At 41.1% G+C, this 15,568-nt stretch overlaps 1 long non-coding RNA gene across 1 annotated transcript; it reads right to left on the bottom strand.

The window, feature by feature from the left end:
- Window positions 1–4,124: 4,124 nt before the first annotated feature.
- LOC135402241 (uncharacterized) lies at window positions 4,125–11,029 on the bottom strand. Its single transcript, XR_010425067.1, has 2 exons — window positions 7,460–11,029; window positions 4,125–7,032 (listed from the first exon to the last, which is right to left on the bottom strand). It is a non-coding gene; the product is annotated as an uncharacterized LOC135402241 (long non-coding RNA).
- Between the last annotated feature and the right edge of the window lie 4,539 nt (window positions 11,030–15,568).

The following is a 15,568-nucleotide window of genomic DNA, read 5'->3' as shown; positions in this document are numbered from 1 at the left end:
CTTTAAACAGCTACACTGTTCACGTGCCAATAAAATGAAACCATCTTTATTTACTTATATTTATCCATTTAAAAAATTCTTTAAAAATACTGGCAGATTTGGTAACCATATTGAGATTCTGTGTTTTATTTTCATGAACTAGAAATAAGAATGACAGTGTAAAGTACAGCTCTGAATAGTTACATCATTTACGATGAGAGTCAGAGGTGCATTATACCAGTCACCACTGGCTTTATACAACTTGTATCCCTTTGTATGCCTCGTCATTTACTGACTAAGCTGCTGTTTTCAACGAAGGGGATAAAAAAAAAAAAGGAAATGCAGATCAGGTTTTTGGGGGATTGGAACATGAGTATATATACTTTTGTACACACACAACCATGCAAATACATTGTCTTGATTGTAGAGCTGGCTGTGCCATTCAAACAGTTTATACCAATAGGATGATTTATTAATGGAGTTTTCATGACATTTCCCTGCACTGCCTGCAGAAAGGCATCACATCATTGTAAACTCATCAACACTTCATGGAGACAAACAAGAAGATGCTGAAACTGTAACTCGATGGGAGAGAGGAATCTAACTGGAGAGACTTAAAGCATCTTTCAGTGAGAACAAATCCTGCCCCACAGGTTTCCAGATTTTGAAACACTCCAGTCCAAAGGACTAACAGAAACCTTTGCAGCTTTTAAGCCTAATGCTGAAAATCTGTGGGATTTAAGTGATTCAGTGACTTTGTACCTGTCTATCTACATAGAATTTAGGATGAATTCTATCCATGGCTAATCCCATTGACTTCAAAGGGAATGCCTGCATGAGTGAAGTGGTTGATGTTTATTTCAGTGAGATCTTAAATATGTTTTTTAAAAATTGAACAGTTTTTCCATTTAGTTTCTAAGGTTAATGCTGATTTGATTCTGTTTCTCTGAAGGTTCAGTTTTTGATTTCTCTGTAGCAAGAGTATTTCTCAGCAAGTCCTCAATTTTTGGACAACTGTCAAGCAGAAAGACTTCATATTGTTCAGAATCCACTTAAAAGTGAAGTAGGGTATAATCTAGTCTGGGCTCAACCAAAGAGACCCATGGACAAAACATATATCGATTGTTTTGGCTCTCGAAAGCACAACTTAAATATGGAGAAAACAGCATGGTGAGGTTTTAATTGCTGCAATAATGTTTGAAATTATGGAAAGAGGAGATGCATAAATCTGTTCTTGTCTGTTTTTTCTTTTCACTGGTAATTTCAAGGAAATCTCTAATTGTACTTCACCCTCTACTAATCCAGATGTTCTTCAAGACAATATCTTTTACAGTAATGCAGATTCCCATTCCTGGTAGCTGGATTAAGTCAAGTCTTTGATGTCTCTTCTGGTAAATTTCCTGTTTTTCAAAGGTCCTCACATGTTAGTTGATTTGTTTATTGTTGGTGTTTGATTGCAGTGCCATTCTCAACACCCCTAGTCAGCACCTTTTTCCAAAATAACTATGAATTCCAAAAAGTTAGACCTGTCACATTCTTGAAACCAAATAGCAACCAACTCAGTGACTGAGAGGGCTGTTCACTGAGTAAAATAGTCTCCAGGCTTGCCCGTAGGTAAATAGACTGTGTAGGGATGTCACATTCTTTGGAATAAAATCCTGGAAACTCTGATGATTCAGAAGTGCATGAAACAAAAAGCTGTGTCATAACCTTAAAATTTAAGTATAATATGCACAAAACTATGGGTTTAAAATAAAAACCAACCCCTTCCCCTTCAGAGAGGAATATCTTTCACCATCTATGGATTACCATTTTTTTAAGACAAGTGGGCAAGAAGATAAATCAAGCTGCAGAGTTTATCTGATGAATGCTGTCCTCATATGAGGACCTGTTTGGTCTTTATCTTTTAAGCAGAGAGTGACTTCAATTGCAGTTAATATAAAGATTTATTAACTTGAGAAGTAAATATTGACCAAGGTGAAGCCAAGGTCAATGTTTACCTAGAGGACTAATAAATCTTTGCATTAACCTAAATATGGAAGCTGATGGGCCATATTTTGCTCTCAAATCAGTATTTACCCTAAGTTAGCCCTATTAAAATATCTTGGTATTTGCACAAAATGTGTTCAGTATACAAACTGTTGTAAAATACATTCTGTGTGAATTTATCGGAAATAGGAGAATTTGGCTTTTTTTCCCCCAGGATAACTGATTATTTCTTCACATCTGAAAATCCAACGAATACATAACAGTAGATGGCTAGAACTATTCTTTGCTTGAGGGTGAACAGTTATTTAAGTGAATAAGGGTGCAGGTGAGGGGTTTGTTTTATCTTATGCTCTGGTAAATATTATACATTATCATAGAGATAAAAGGATACTGATTTGACATGACCAAGAAATCACAGTTTTTTGCCCCCTTATTTATAGCAATACTAGTGTCAGCCCCTTCTTCAGAACATGAGAGCTGCCTATTCTAGGTGAAACAAGTAAAATATTCATCAAATCTGCTGGCCTGCCTTTCTCTGGAGCCTCTTGAAATAATTTCAGTGTTACAAAGGTTAAGTGCTTTTGTCTTTCTGACATTTAATTTCTAAGCCACAAAGCTGTGCTGTTTCATTGGCCCTCACAGTTTTAGAATTTTAGCTTATTTCGTAGGCATTTCTGGGCCTTTAACTTGTAAAGAAATCACCAGTCCTTTTGACCTACCTCAAATATTCTACTATAGCCATGTCTACGTGCCTTAGAAGAATATCATCTTTATAAATCTCTCAGGATGCTTCATGAGTTTTGACAGAATTAGTATAAGTGCTTTTCTCCTTTGTTATCTCTTTAATAGATTTTTTTTTCCCCGGGTTCTCTGTCTCAGTTGTCTGGTTGAAATGCCGCTTTCTCTATTCTCAGGAACAAAGAAATGGCTCCTGTTTAACTTAATCAAATACTCTGGTCTCTTTCTGATAGAAAGAATAGTGGCCAATTTACCTCTAGCACTATTAAGTCCCCAACAGTTTTCCTGTGTTTGATTTCTGTATGTGCTTTCAGTACAGCCTTTTTTTCCCCTACCCATTTTCCTTTGTCTCCCTCTCCTTTAGGAAGACTGACACAAAAGAATATCTTACCCATAACATATTCTTGTTGCAAAATTTAGTACTATTTCATTAATCTATTTCTTGACATTTATTTGCAATTAAATTAATTCTACCTTCTGCATGCATGAGGTCTTAGTAAATGAAAGTATTACTGCTCCAAGCACCAGATCTTTCTATCTTTGCATTGCTTAGCCTTTGTGCAGCAGAAATCCTGTTGGCTGTAATGGAAAAGCAAAGTATTACTGACTTTAACAGTCTTGCCTGTGTGAGAAATGAGTCTTGAGTTTTGTCTGTTAGTAAATGTGTTCTGGATCATATTTCACAATCAGACTTTCATACGCTCTCTGCTAACATTAGGTTTCTAGGCTCAATTTTTTAGTTGCACTTCCCATTCATCACACAGAATAACTGATCCTAGAAAATGAATCTGTGTTGGATGAAACAATAAAACGAGCATCCAGTCTCTGCTGCTCACTTTTCTCATGCAAGTGGACCCCTTGAAATCAATAGAATCATTCAGGGGATTCAGACAAGCAAGAGCTAACTCAAAACAGGTACTCTGTGCTGCCTAGAAACAAACTGCTTCTGTCCTCTCTGCCTCTATGGAATAAAGGTGTCTCAGGTTGTATCAAAATTATGAAAGAAAATTAATTTTTAAAAGAATTGTAGGGGGAAGTGTGTTTAAACCCTGATGACTTTTGCATGCAAAGAGCACAGATTGGCAGATGAGTAAAAATGCTATGGTCTGGAAATGTTAAGTGATTGGTTTTTTTAAGGAACTGTACAACAGTAAGTAATGCACAGCTAAGTTTTTCTCACTTGTTTGGAACACCAAATGCAACCTCTAAATTGTTCTTAAATGGTGACTGTTAAGGCAGAAGGCTGAGAATCCTTAGAATGATACTACAAAACAGTAGCTCTTTAATTAATTTGCTTTCAGTCTGTTTGCATTCCTTTTGTATCCAGTGTTTTCAAATGTGCTTCAGAGGGACAAAATACTGTCCAATTTTGGTGAGACTGTCACAGATAGCCATTTTTAACCAAAAATGAGACAATATTCATAGCAGAGGAATCTGGAATTTACTGAAGTGCATGGTGGAAATTCAGGTTTCCAAGGCTGTGTTTCATGGAAAGAAACATTCCTCGAGGTCCAGTCAAAATACTCAGATATCTACATGCTTGTCAGAAACGTACAAAGAAACTGTACACTAAGATTTACTTGCTTATATATTTTAAAATAACAAATATATTCAGATTTCTCAATATGCATTCACAGTTGAAATTCAAATAGGAAAAGAGATTAATTTTGTTTATATAATTGATGGAATTCAAATTATATTTATGGGATTAATGGAATACAAGTTGTACTACATACTACATTTCTGTGGGAATGAAAATCTGGTCAGACTGATGGTGTTTTAAGACCTGAATCTGCAGTTATTTTTAGATATTTTTTAAAGTGTGCACTGCTTCTCTAAGTAAAGCAGTATACACGTTGAGGCTGCTCTAGTTTTACTGTTTTAATCACACTGATCTAAACATTTACAAATTGCCTTCTAATTTCTACTGTATCATGATAATTAGAATCTTTACAAATGCTACTGTGAAGTCAAGAGCCTGGCTAAAACATCAATTAAAACCTTAAGTTATGTTACTGTCAATAAGTGGTCATTAGGGGCATGTGAGGGCAACCAGCGTTTTTTTAGAACCACATTCTTAGGGATTGGTCTCTAAATCAAATGTTTTTCATTTTTATTTCTTTTTAAATGACTTATGAAATCCTGAGACAACTGTAAGAATAGTGAAGATTTTTTTTATATATATCAACAATGCATTATGAATGCAGAGCTAGGATTTTAAACACTAAACTTTATTACTGATGATGGAGGAATAATCCCTGATCTGTGAAGAGAGAGTATGACAATAATATTGATGATTTAGGAGAATGTTCACTACATTTTAGTGAATTTAACTGCAGAGAAGAGGAATTAGTAGCTTTCTCTAGTGTGACAATTTTCCAGCAACATAAGAAAGTAATTTCTTCAAATATAACAAAAGATCAGAATACAATTTCTTCACACATTACAATTCTTCCTACTTATTGGGAGGATACTACTCATTTTCAATAAATTCTATGAAAAGGTAGATTTTTAAATCTGTTAATAGGATTTTTTTCTTTTAGTATGTCATTCATAGTCAAAATGGAAGTATTTTCTGATGAGCTTTCTGATGAGCTTGTGTTTTTCTGCATGACCTGCAAAGTGTACTATTTGACCAAAAAGAAGTATTACTGCTAGAATACAGTCCCAGACCACCACTTCCAAATGAAAATAGTTAATTAAACAAACCTCAGAGTAGATGAAAACTGTTAATTTCACTTGCTTTCTTATTCTCGTATCACATTGCTCCCCTAATTAATTTAATCTTCACTGAAAATGAAGTATAAACTCTTGTTTGGGAAGTAATAATCACAGCATGTAACAGGCTGAAACACCATTCTTAGTCAACACCAGCTGTTTGGCTTGAGGTAGTTTGTGGTGTTGAAAAAGCACTTAAATTATACAGCAGCAGTGGACTTTTAATGGAATATCTGTTTCCACTAAGTAGAAACCTCTCTGTTGAATATAAACATGAAACAAAGACAGACTCTCACCTATTTTATTTTTTTTTTGTCAGATTTCAGAATGAAGTAGATGAAAGTATAGGGGTTTAGTTATAAACCTCACTAATGTAAGGATAAAATAGTGTCCTTCCTGCACATGCAATAAACAAGATTTTGAGCACAATTACTTTGTAAGGTAAACCACAAAATAAACAGAAGTCAGTGGTAGGTTAATGCCCAACAAAGTAACTGGGCAATTTAACATGTCTTGTGATATTCTCAGTGTACAGCACAGAATGTTTCCTTTCTCCAAAACCATTTTCATCTCAACTCAAAAACTGAGGAGTTAATGGAATGGAAAATTCAGGCAACCTCATGCTCCTGATTTATGCATGACAAGAGAAACAGTTCCCATATATTTCTATGATAAAATGCTCTCTTTTTATTACAATCAATTTCTTTGCAGTTTGTTTGCTTTTTGTGGGTGTGGATATTACCCGTCACAAGTTAGACAGGACACAAGTACTTCTGAGATACTCCAGAGTTCTGCTGGCATAGGCATGTAGGTCATGGTGGCTAATCCCCTAATATAAATGCAGTTTTACTAGCCTGATTTTGCTTTTTTTGGTCACAGTACCTAATCCCCTAACATAGATGCAATTTTACTAGCCTAATTTTGCTTTTTTTTTTAAACCTCTGTGGTCTGTGGATTGCAATCCCGTAGCTGGTGGTGGGCATTAACAGCTGTAGTGCTTCACTGCTATGTTACGCCACTCTCCCTATTTGGTAGCATCTTCCTAGTCTAGTCATGACAAAAATATCCACCATTGCACTGCCAATGTAAGCACAAACAGCTGGAGCAGGTATAAGTCAGGCATCATATAGAACTATTTGTACATGCAAACCCTGACCCACAGTGTGTTATTTGCAGCCCTTCACCAGATATCTACATTTGACCCTTCAATGTCAACAGAAATATCTGACTACCAGAACCTGGTTGTCATCTCCTTTCATTATCACAGGATTTTCTTGGGCCTTTTTCTGTTCTTCATATTCACAATGCTAAGCTTCCATATTAATTAAATGTCAACATTCACTAGTCTGAGACTATGCTATCCAATAAATACCTGCCTGAAGCCAACTACATGAAGGGTGGAACTCGCAGGATTTTTAATACAAATTATTTGTTCACAATGTTTGATCAAATTAATCAGTAGCAGAATAAATGGGAGCTGTAACCACAGCTGAAAAGGATGTGAAAAAAGTATTAATGCTGCTGTTGTAACTCATCTTTCCAATTTGCCACTGACAGCCTTCATTTTGGGGGTCTTCATCTTCCTCTGGGCCAGAGCTGGGTTGTTGCCTGTATGCAAAACAGAACAGTTAAAGTTACTGGGAAGCCTCACACAAATAGAGTCTTATTTAGATCCTGTGGGGTTCTTTTTCTTTTCCAGGTGTCTCATTTTCAGTTCACTTAGTTTTTTATCAATAAAAAATAGAAAAAAAAACAAATCTTGATGGGAAGCCTAACAGTGCACGTCCCTTTTATCTCATTTGATTTGACAATTTTAGCCACTGGCTGTAAGTGATGAAGCTCTCACGGGCAGATATTCTTATCCTGATCCCCGAGGTGAGGAAGCTGAGTCAGGGGAGGGGAGGGGTGCTGCCTGTCCGCCCCAGCCCCATGGAGCGGCCTGCTTCCAGGGGAGCCCCACGCTCGGGCTGGCCTTAATCTGCAGAGATAAGCAGCACTTTTGGGCAGGTCAGAAATGGAATGTGGTGACACAGACCTGCCGGGAGCCCCAGGCCCGCTCTCCTCAGCACTTTCTTGCCGGGCAGTGACTTGGATTCTGCTCCATGCCGGATCAGTCTCCTGCAGCTGGGAATTAATGGCTTCCGTGCAGGAGGAATGATACTTTCCTCATCAGTGCTGCAGATGGAGCTCCAAGCAACGGCCAAGGCACGGGGACTTCCACCTCCTCCTAGCCGGAGGCAAATCGAAGCCGGTGCCCTACACACATAGGGCTCGGCATTGATTTCCCGAGGCTCTGTGCCATCCAGCCGCATTGCCAGCACCTGGGAATCTCAGCAGCCATCCAGGTGATCACAGGAATGGTGAGCCCAGGGTGTGCAGCAGGGCTGGAGGTCTTACCTCCCTGTCCAGTTCTTAGGGATTTCCTGCCTTCCACATGCTAGATGCCTTCGTTTCAGTGGAGTTTGCTGGAATTCGTGGGAGAAGCAGCCCCAGTCAGCACCTGCCGCCCCTGCAGCACCCAAAGCACGAGGTGAACGGATTCTGCCATGGTGGGACCCTGCGGCACAGCCCTGCGCCTTCACTGCATCCCAACTGAGAGAAACTCATTTAATTGTTTGTTGTTGCCTTTTCTTCAGGGGCATCAGGAAAGGACAAGGCAGCCCCGAGGCTGAGCTGTGTGTATGAGTTCAGTGCTGTCCATGAGTCTGGCTGACACGTTCCTTGTCCCTGTGCACTATTCCTATCCTGCCTTACTGCTGCCTGCTGCCGTGCTCCCAGCTATGGCAGAGTTGAAAGCAGGAGGGTGGCAGCATCTCATAAACGGTGCTTCAAAAGCCCTCGAAAGGATCTGGGGTTTCAAAACAAAATGCTGCCACTGCCAGCGCCTCAGCATTTTAATTACAATTCCACAGTATCTGTATCACAAAACCTGGCAATTTTATTGACTGAGTACTGCGATGCCACAAAGTATTTTTAGAACTAATAAGACCTCTGCATAATATTTCCCTGGAATGTATTAAGATCCAATTTCTGCATTCATTAGTAATATCAAATAGCATGTGGTGGATGGTTGTTTGGAAAAAATGCATTCAATGTAAATTGATTTTGTATTATCAGGAATAATGTGGAGAGGGGCTTTCCCAGCATCTTGAAGCTTCAGCCATTCCACTGCCTGCTGCAGTTTATGCCCTAATCTTGTGAGACTTACATAGCATTTTAATTTTCAGTCTTGCCTGCTTTTGCCAGCTGAGGGATTCTTATTATACTTTAGATTAATTCCAAATTCACACTGCAACAATTGCAAAAAATTGAGTACTGACAAAGCGAGAGGCCAAACATGACTCAATTAAAATAATATGTATCACTATTAATCACCTCTGCCTGTCCGTCTACATTCCCGCCGTGGTGCCTCCCTCTGCAGCAGCAGCATCTACGAGTAAAGCCAGCTCTCATCCCTCGGCTCCTCCCTCCTCCCGCCGCCTTCCCGAGGGATGATGAGGAGCCGGGGAGAGTGGGAAGGAGCTCAAAGGGCAATGCTGTGAGAAGCCCAGGCTGAAGAGGAGCCAGGCCAGTGCCGCTGTGTGCTCGGCTGCCCTTCCCACCTCCCCTGCTGCCTCATCGGAAAGCGTGCGTTCGTGTCGGCCGCCAAACCGAGCCCCCCGTGTGTCCGGCCGCCCGCCGTGGCACCGAGCAGCCTTGTGCCAGCAGCCGTGTTGTCCTCGGATTTGTGCAGAGCTCAGCTGGTTGCCAAAGCTTAACGCTTCACATTTTTATCAACAGTTAATGCACATAAAAATAAGGCAGGACTGATGACAAAGAACAAAAGAAGAGCAATAATAACCACGCTCCACAAAATAAACCCCCCTGGCTAAGCGAGCCAAAGAGGGCAGGGCTCCTGCACAATTTGCCACCAGCCAGCCATCGTTTTAATCGGAGACCGGGCAGGGACGGGCAGTGACAAAGGGGACACTGGGGGCTGAGGCAGGAGGGCTGGCCCTGGCTGTCACCTCCCCAGTCCCTGCCATGGTTTGTGATGCAGCAAGTGAGCTGAGGTGCAGAAACAGGGCCTCAGCCCAGGGCAGCTGCTGGCAGCTGGAAAACAGGGTGATGAGCTGGGAGCTGTTCCTCTCAGAAGCAGCCAACAGATTGACAAACCCAAAATCTGCTCAGTGCACAGCCTCACCTGGCCCTGACCATCATGTAGGCCAGGTTTAACACAGACCACTTGGATCCGTCTCTCTCCTTTTCTGTACTCTACGCAATTACTGCCATTTGCTCCAGGTGGGAACATATGACTGCTGGATCCAGCCAACAGCAGCCCTGTGCCTACAGGGATGGTGGGAGTACTGCTGCAAGGGAAAGCCCTCTCACAGCGATGGAGAGCAGGGCTGGCACATCTCTTCATGACAGCAAAAATGGAGCCCCACATGCTGCAGACTTGCCCAAATGTGATTTTGAAGGTCATAATATGAGGCTGGAATTGCAATGCCTGTCCGTGAAATTATGAGGCTTTAGAAGAACAATCTTACTGTTCTCCTCAACTGTCTAGCTAAAGGCAGGTTCTGTCATTACCCCAAATCATTAAAATATGACCCAGGAAGCTTCTCATGGAAGGAGTTTTGGCAAGGTCTCAACCTTTGATAGAAATGGCCAGGGCTGCATGTGCAGGAAGTGATGCTGTCTTCTGCTCCCCTCTCTTTTTCCAGATAAGTCCTCTATATGTCAGTGTTAGCTGGAGCCTATAGCACGGAGGCAGCAGTCACCAGAAACCACAGACATCTTGGTTCAAAGGAGAGCAAGGAAAACCACGCGACGTTTACAGTAAGCATACATGTTTGATCTGGCCATGCTAGCTGCTCACAAAGCACCCCAGCCCACTGCGTATGGGCTCTGTTTCATTTGAATAAAAACACTTTGGGTAGCCATGGAGGAAAGGAAACAACTCGCAAGAAGCGCTTGCTAGTTTCACATGAGTAATCACTCATCTGAAACTGGTAACAAAAAAATGTCCCTGTAGCCAAGCACATCAAACTTCAGCTTGACTAATTTGTGACTGGTTATCTCTTTGTGAACGGTATGTTGAATCAAATCTGGGGAAAAGTGGGTAATTAATGAATCAGTCAATGACACCAGCTCAGTTAGAGACAAAGCTCAGCATCTCTTTCAGCTTGGGATTGTAATTTGTTGAAAATGAACAAACACCTAAAGAACGAACATTTTTGCTGGAAAATGTACTGAGCTAGGCAGATCCTGAAGCGTTTGCAACACAGCTGGGCTTGGCTTCTTCCCTGGGTTACTGCTATACCACAGCTTGCCTCTACTGAAACAGCAACATGAGATGACGCGTCAGGCAGGTTAGTAGTAAAAAATTATTTTTCTCTCCATTCTCATTGCTGAAACCACTGGTAGAGGCATTTCCGATTTCCTTCTGCAGTAGCAACTCTGGCCATCATGTAGTTTATCTGACCTTTGGCTACACCACACCATGAAATCAGACACCAGTAGGAGGGGGGCCAGAACAAAGCCTGGAGAGATTAATAAGAGCATTATTTGCGATGTGGCACAGGGCCATGAGTCACCATGCAGCCAGGCTGCTGCACCTTCTGGCTACAGGAACAGCCCAAGTTCTGCATCAAGCTTTCTGCTAAAAAAAAAAAAAAAACAACCAACCAAAAACAAACAAATGAAAAAAAACGCTACAAACCCCAAACTTCACTTCTGTTCTTTTACACCAAAACCTGATCAAATGAATGAATGGGAGAAGAAGCAAAAAACCCACTCAACTAGTGTGGAAGCAAAATATAAAACATGAAGTTAATGTGTGACTTTCATTCAAAAGAGTCTATTCTTTGCATGATTGTTTGGGGCTTTGGGGGATTAACTAATAGAGAAAAAAATTCTGCTTGTTCAGCCCGATGTTAATGTTGGTGCAGTACTTTCATTAGCACGAAGATTTGCTCACACACCCCTCTCATACCTACCACCTTCACAGCTGTAGCTTACTAGGGTGCAAATGCAGTTCTCTATGGCAAATAGGACTTCATCTTCTGATGTCATCATGTGCAGATGGCTTGACTTGGAGAACACTAAATTCTGTGCAGGTCAGGTTCAAAGAGCTTGAGGATAAAGAAATATATGTAATTATTATTATTACAGTTCTATACCAAGCCCAGATAATAAGAAAAGGAATTAGATTTATCTTCAACTGCATTTGACTGTAAGGTTAGAGATCAGTGACATCTTGATTAGGAAACAAGGATGATATGAATTAAGAGATTCAAAATTAATAAAGATGATGTGAATCACAGTGAATTGAACATGAACAATATGAGTTGTGCTCTGTGTTAAGAATTTCCCTGACTACCAAGCTCCAGCAGGAAGGACAAGACCAGGGGGAAGTCTGGGTGAGCAGAGGGGATAGATCTGCTGAAAACAAGGCAGCCTTTCGCAGTACACCCAGCCAGGAGGAGCCTGTAAACAGAGCTTCTTATAGGCAACTGGCAGAAGCGTCCTTCTAACCTGCCCTGATCCTTATGGAGCACTTCAACCATCCAGGCATCTGCTCAAAGGGCAACACAGCACTGAGCAGACAATCCAGGAGCTCTTCATACTGAACGAGTGATATTACATCATGTGAACGTTGAAGGAGACAGCTGGGAGTTACTGTTGACTTGACTTCCAATGGTGAACGTGGTCACATTATGAGCCTGGGTTTATCTTCTGTCACCATAATTAAATTCAGAATCCAGAAGAAAGCTAGGAAGGTAAGCTTCAGAGTTATGACTCTGAATATCAGAAGAAACTTCAGTTTACTCACAGAGTTGCTAAATAAAATCCCTTGAGATGCAACCACGGAGTGGAAATGTGCCCAGAAGATCCAAATGATTTTTAAAGACAACTTACTGAGAGCTCAGCAAAAAACAATCCTGTTGTGCAGGAAGATGGAATTTCAGCAGAATACTTAATTGGCTATAGAAGCATCTTCTTGATGAAAACAGATGCAAAAAAGGGAGCGTAGGAGAGATGGACATGAGGAACAGTACCCATTTCCAGAAAGAACTGGCCAGTGGGATTGTAAGGCTGCTGTCTCTGACAGCTGTAGTGACTGAGGAAGTCCCTGATGGCTGGAAAAAGTCTGACACGTCATCTATTTTTAAAAAGGCAAGAAGGGAAACTGAGGAACTATCTGCTGATTGTCTCAGTCACTAGATCAGGGAGTGTGTCCCTTTTGGGGTCCAGTTCTAAGGCCATAAAGGACAAGAAGGTATTTGGGAACAGGTAATATGGATTTTCTGATGGCAAACCAAATTTTTACCAAACAGCCTGCTTTCTAAAGATGAAATTACTGAATGTGTGGAAATTATAAAGTGCTGGATGTAATGTACCCTGACATTAGTAAGGCTTTGACACCAACTCACATAACATCACTTGGAAGCCTAGAGAGTGTGGGCTAGAAAGACAGATGGTATGAGGGGCTGAAAACTGGCTGGTCATGTCTGGCACATCACCAGAAACCAGAGGTGCACCAAGGGGTCAGTACTGAGATCCACACTGTTCAGTATCTTCATCAGATCCCTTGATGGTGACACAATCAGATTTGTTGATTACTTAATTTGTCTGGACTGACAAACGGCAAAGCTTCAACGCAGAGGCTCCTTTGTACACTTCAGATCTGGGCCAACAGACACCTCATGAGGTTCAGAAGGAAACATGATCCGTTCCAGGCTGGGAAGCACCTCACTGAGGAGTCATCCTGGTTAAAGGAGTTGGGAATTAGAGAGGACACAAGGCCAAATGTGTCAAACTGGAAAGGGTCCAGTGAAGCACTGCTGAGAGATGAGGTCTAGAGCAATGTGAGAGAGGCTGAGGGAGCTGTGCCTGTTTAATCTGATCAAGAGGAGGCTAAGGGCTGCTGGAACATCTGCCCACACCTCTTTGAAGGGTGGTATACAGGAAAGAGTCAAACTTGTCTTCTCAGTGCTAAAGGCTGTAAAAGTAGCCACACACTGAGGTCTGGACATGAGAAGACATGCTGACCAGGAGAACAGTGTAACTCTGAAACAGGTTGCCCAGAGAGGTGTGGAACTTCTGCTTCTGCAGGTGTTTCAAGATTTAGCTGGAGTGTCGCTGACCTCTTCCACTGTTGATCACAGCCCCATTTCAAGTAGGATGTTGGACTAGATAAACTCCAGAGGTCCCTTGATTCTACAAGCAACTAATTAAAATTACGACTGTATGAAATTACAACAAAATATGATTATAAATAAGATCAAGTGTATTAATTTCCAATTTACAAAAGGTAGCTGAATATCCACTATTTCATATTTTTGCACTGCACCAGAAGCAACTATGCATTCCTTAGTAATGTTTAAAAAAACTCCAAAACCAGGGGAACAGTAAGTAACAAGGAGGAAAGATTGTACCTCAAAGAGTCAACTTGGTCATTTGCATGGGGACACTGAAACCATAAACTTTCCGATGCTGCCAAAAGCAAGCTCAGACATATAGAAGGACGAAAGATTTACAGCAGAAGAGAACCCATGCTGATGAGCAAAGGTTAGGGAAAAGACTTGCAGAATACAGTAAATGGATCTGAATTTGCAGAACATATTGCTGTCACAAAAGGAGCTAATATACAAAGATGGGTGCATGGATAAAAGGAAATGCCAAGTATGATGCAGTAGGTTATGTCACCTCTGACATCGGCCTCCATGGGCTGTTCTGCTGGCCACCTCCTGAGTGGAATATAAATGAACTGGAGAGATTCTTGAGGGTACAAAATGTCTTACAGTGAGAGATGGAAACATTTCAGTATGGTAGCTTTCCAAAGGTGAACATACTGGGGATTTCTGTACTGGTTTGAAGAGACAGTTCTACATTTCTCAGCAACACAGGGGCAAAACTCGAGTTTTGCTGCTTCCTATTTGAAAGAAAAAGAGCTTTTACAGGTACCTTTTTTTTTTACACGTGTTTTCCTCCACCTCCTGCACAAAGGCAGAGCCCTACAAGCCCATGTGAAGCGCACCAAGCCCATACCAAGCCCTGCAAACCCCTGCTTCTGCCTCTGCCCCAGCACTAGGTGGCAAACTGAAAGCGGGACTGTGGACATGGGCATCAGGGACATGGTTTTCCTTCTGCAGAACTGTTTTGCTGCTTCCTGGTCCATCTGCCTGTTCTGCCCTTACACAACACAGAGTATGGTCTCTGCATATTTAGACAAGGAACACAACTCCAGCATCTCTTAAAGCTTTGCCAAGCGTCGGAAGTTGAAGCTAGATCAGCTGAAACAAGAAACAAGCCACAGTTATGTACCCAACATATATATGAAATAAATAATGGTCGTTAACTACAGAAATAAATGACTGGTGATTGGTGAGCAAATGCTATTAAATTAAGCGCACGTTTGTCCCAAAAGCTAGTGTTTTCTTCAGCCATTAGGCTTGAAGCATGACTTATGCCTGGGTTGGCTAGGCAGGAGGTCAGCTAGATGAGCACACTGGGTCTTTCCGGCCTTAAATTCTGTGACTCTGTGGAAATTATGTGTCAGAGGGTTTTTCTCATCGTAGCCAGACTGAGAGCTTGAAATCCACATGGTTACTGACAACTCCCAACTGTCAGTAAAGCTGTTTTACAGAAAGTGTTACATGACTGATGTCTCTACAACTGCACTTTTCCAAACAGATGGGGGAAAAAAAAGGCACCAGTCTCAAATCAAATTAGTCTTGATGGATTACGCAAAAGAAACTTAACACATGCTCCACATTTTGAGAAACTTCTAAATATAACATCTCCATCTAAAACATGGTATATGATGGTACTAAAAACATGTAAATACACATCTATAAAACTATTTTCACATTACAGAATGAGAACCACTATTAGGGGCTGGAAAAATGACATTTTCTTTATGCAGGAGCCCCATGTCAGAGCTACCACACCTTGTTCAGCCTTAGAGATAAGCTCATTTTTGAAAGCTCACTGTTTGACTTCTAGAGGTTTGCCTCTACAGAACACAGGGCAAAGATAAAAATGTTCCCATTGTAACTGATGTCATCACTGCGTGTAGATATAATAAATCTGTGACATTATGGAAAAATGAAAATAACCCACAAGAGAAAATATTATATTTAAACTCTGTTGCAGC

Source organism: Pseudopipra pipra, chromosome 1, assembly GCF_036250125.1.
Source record: "Pseudopipra pipra isolate bDixPip1 chromosome 1, bDixPip1.hap1, whole genome shotgun sequence".
Taxonomy (NCBI): domain Eukaryota; kingdom Metazoa; phylum Chordata; class Aves; order Passeriformes; family Pipridae; genus Pseudopipra; species Pseudopipra pipra.
The sequence above is the reverse complement of the archived record's forward strand: the minus strand, read 5'-3'. Positions and strand labels throughout refer to the sequence as shown.